At 40.8% G+C, this 4,223-nt stretch overlaps 1 long non-coding RNA gene across 1 annotated transcript; it reads left to right on the forward strand.

Annotated features, from left to right (window-relative positions):
* Positions 1–2,786, forward strand: LOC119410485. The gene is made up of 2 exons (XR_005186845.1): positions 1–70; positions 214–2,786. It is a non-coding gene; the product is annotated as an uncharacterized LOC119410485 (long non-coding RNA).
* Positions 2,787–4,223: the final 1,437 nt, after the last annotated feature.

A 4,223-nucleotide genomic window follows, 5' to 3' on the forward strand; every position in this document is an offset into this window, starting at 1 on the left:
TGTCCAAGGAACAACCAGCCTTCCAGTACAGCAGCCACGTGTCTCTACAAGCCCCCAGTGGTCACATGTGGTGAGTTCACCGTCTCACATCCCACACAGTGTGTCCTTGAAGCTGATTCATGGGTAAACGTTTAAACTTCAGTCGTGTGTTTTACACCCTTCATGTCTCCTTGTCTGCTACAAGTCAAGTCACTCTGTCTCATTTTTGTTTAGGGGAACGTTTCGGATTGAAAGATCCGATGGCTCGCACTTTGATGTCCGCATTCCTCCTTTCTCACTGGAAAGCAATAAAGACGACAAAGCGCCCCCTGCTGGCTACACGTTCTAACAATGACTTCCATGGTGACGCCTCGGATACCCAGCCAGTCCTGGTCCTACCTGGGTTCCCTACAGTTCCTCTGTGACCCTGCCACAGCATTCAGTCACATTAAGCTGAGGGAAGATGTAGGGTGTCTAGATAATCCAGTTGCTGCTCCACCTTTTTCCCCTGTCCAAATGCACCAAATACCAGTATGTAATTGATTTAAGTGACCGTGTGGAAACTCCCTCTGCTGTTCACGTGGTTTAAGAGACGTGCAGCGAAATGGAAGATCAAACTGATGCTGCCAGATTGAACAGGATGAGTTCTGACATGCAGTTAGTGAAATACGGCGCAGGGTGGAGGATTTACTGCTACGCTCAGGGTTTCACAAAAGTGAGTCTTTAAACTGACACCTCAAAAACCCACATGATGACATTTTTAGGATTTATAGCAACATATCAGTCTGGACCTCTTGCTTTATAAACAACTTGAATGAGTTACGCCTGATTACTGAAAGTCGTGTAAGATGCTAATTTTGATCTGGTTTACAGTGAAGTGAAACACTGGACATCACTGGTCACCTTGGGACGAAACGGGCTCGACGTTTCAGTTAAATCACATTTATGTCAATCCTGAAGATAAAAATCATAACTGATTAGAGCAGTTCCTGAATAAATGAAGCAGCAGCATCTGTGACCGTGTGAGACGTCCTCATGAAGCTGCTCTGTTTATTTAAATCATACGTCCCAAACAGAAGCAGCTCCGTGTGTGTTGGTATGAGCCGACATTAATGAAGCTGGTGCTGCAAGGACAGCGGTGTCATTGGCGTTTTAACCAGAAACGCTCCTCAAACCTGTCCAATTATTCATTTTGATCTTTACAACCTACTCTCTGTCCTCTTCCTCGCTCCTGCCCCACAAGTCCAACTACCAAGTCCATCTAGCAGCCACTGCTCCGAACATTAGACCAACTTGCAGTGATTCATGCTTCTTACAACGCGGGCTTCTTTTGTTCTTATTCAGCTCTAATGAATAGATCAAGTTTCAGCACAACAAACTGTCTAAGAACAGAAAACGACCCAAGGAGCATGAATCTCAGCTGCAGCTGTATGATTTAGAACTACTGCCTGATTCGTGTTTTTGCTTATAAAATGATCATGTCTACATGCTTTGGACTTGCAGTGAATTACAGTTTACTCACAACAGCAGCTGGAAACCTCAAGTCCAGAGACGTGTCCTGCTGCTCATCTAGCTAGCTGGGATCTTTGTATTCACTGATCTACTGGATCAAACGTGGAGGGAAATGCCTTGATGCTGTAAAACTGAGCTCACCCATGACCATAGCTTCCACTCAATAACCTTTCAAAATAAATCATGATGGCAGAAACGTACTGGGATACTTAGTTTTATTCGTATCTTGTTTTCTGGGAGGAAGGTGCTTCAGACTGTTGGGGATCTTGTGTTAAAGGCTTTTGCCCATTTTCCATCTGGGTAACTCACAACTTCTATTCCTCTCTGGTAAACCTTTAGGTGCCCTGCTGCAGCTGAACATTCAAATGGTTTGAACAAATGTGTATTGGAAGAGTCTCTGGACCTTTGTCTCAGTGTGAGGCTGCCACCCACAGGCTTTATGCTGCATGTGCATTAATGTTGCCTAAAACAGTCACAAATGAAGGATTGCTTTGATTTAATTCCATTAGTTGACTGTAAAATATCTTGGGACATTAAAAAAAAGCTTCCCAGTTGTAGGAACTGCCCAGAAATACATATAACTCCTAATAATTAGGACAATAAGAGTCTTAACATTATGACTTGATCACTGAAACTGGGAATGAAACAAAATCCTCCACTTTTTTCTTTTCTTCCCAGTAACCCTGATAAGTCGTCATATTCTTTCTCCTGTTCGGCAGTTGTTTATTTGATCAACCTGCTGCACATCTGTTGTCATGATGCCATCGTTGATTATAAAACGAAGCCGGCACATCTGGATGCATACATGATGCGCTACACGTAGAACTTCTGTACAGTGATCAGACCGCACCAGGTGCACTTCAGGTGTCGCAGTAAAGCAACTGAGCGCTGAGTATGTGAGACTTCTATGGGTATGTGTTCACACTAAAGTCCACCAGGTTAAAAAAAACTAACAAAGATGTCCGCTGTGATTCTCTGTTACTGAGATCAAACTAGGAGTGCTACATCCGACAGCCAAAAGAGACACCTGATTATAACGGGCTATGGTCGTTCTATAACAAAAGCCCAGCGATGTGTTAAAGGAGAGGCCAGAGACATGTCTGTCCTGTTTTTGTTTTTTTGGTTTGTTTGTTTTTAAATGTCTGGCTGTTTGAATTTGCAGAACAGGAGTTGTGAGGCTAACATCTCTCCCTTTACGTGAAGAAACTAATACTGTTGCTTTAGGGAGGGGTTTGAAGCAACTACAATGTTTGAAATGCTGTAAATAGATGTAATTAAAGGCAAAATAAACTTTTCAAAAAATATCCGAGTTGATATTTATTGCACATGGCTGAGATTGAAAGCTGTATTTGCTCGTTTGTCTCTAGGGTTGGTAAAATATTTTTGTACAAGTTTTAATGGCACTTCCAGAGAACAGTCTGTAGATGTATATCTACAGGTCAATCCCATTTTAGATGCCCATTACAGCTAACAACCTTAGCAAACAAAGCCAAAGTGCTTACAAAATGAAGAGCTAAAGTTTTGTGTGGTGGGAGCTGAAACTGGTCTCTAACTACTGTACACTCAGAGCGCACGGTGACAGCCAACACAAAAGATGTCTAACCAGTGGCGGCTGGTGGAGGTTTGTCCAGGGGGGCTACAACTTCAAAAATACACATAAAGCTAGTTCAGAAGATCTTGGTTTGACTGCTGGAGGAATGTGCCACCTAAATAAAATCAAGCTCGTTATTTGAGTACTCATTAAATATTTCTAATAGTAAAGGTCCTAATATTACACCGTTCCTTAGCACACAATATAGCAATAGCATTTCACCATTTCAGTGTACTGTACCTTCAATTTAAATGCTTCAATGTTAACTAGGAGCTATTATTGCAAGAGGCTTTTTTTGTCATAATCCAGATCAGTACAAATGCAGGCGTTCATAAATAGTATAACATTATCAGTGAAATTTAGTATGGAAAAGTATTAATGTTTGATAAATATTTTTTCTATAAGCATATTCAATAAAATGTAGCAATGGCACTGATTTATCACAGAGCTCTATACAATAACCTGGAGGCTAGTGCTAGCATGCTAGCTCCAGAAACAAACTCGCCAGTTTCCACTTGGAGAATACACAGTCAGCTGAAGGTTTTTTCACAAACAGATATCTTAAAGTTGAGGGGCATATCAGTCAAATGGCAACAGAGGCATTAGATAAAAGGCTTTCAATGGCTTAAAGCATACCTGCAGCAGCTAACCTCGCGCACACAGCCTGGTTGTGTCACTGCACGATCCATACTGTGCAACCGTACTCTGGGCGCAGGAGAGTAGCGCCCAGAATGGCTCTATTCTCTTGTATTGATTAGGAGCTAGTGCGCATGTACAATTTTTAATGAGTCTATGGGCAAATATTTTATTGCCCCAGGGTGGAAATGCGTCATCAATCAGAGACGACGTTGAACGAAACAATACTTGTTAACTTTATCTTACACACACATATATATATATATATGTATGTATATATATATGTATATGTGTGTGTATATATATATATATATACATATGTATATGTATATTTGTGTATATGTGTGTGTGTATATATATATATATATATATATATGTACATACATACATATACACATACACACAAACCGGATTCCAAAAAAGTTGGGACACTAAACAAACTGAATAAAAACTGAATGCAATGATGTGGAGATGGCAAATGTCAATATTTTATTCATAATATAAC

The sequence above is a fragment of the Nematolebias whitei genome, chromosome 6, assembly GCF_014905685.2.
Source record: "Nematolebias whitei isolate Nwh7 chromosome 6, NemWhi1, whole genome shotgun sequence".
NCBI classification, from domain to species: domain Eukaryota; kingdom Metazoa; phylum Chordata; class Actinopteri; order Cyprinodontiformes; family Rivulidae; genus Nematolebias; species Nematolebias whitei.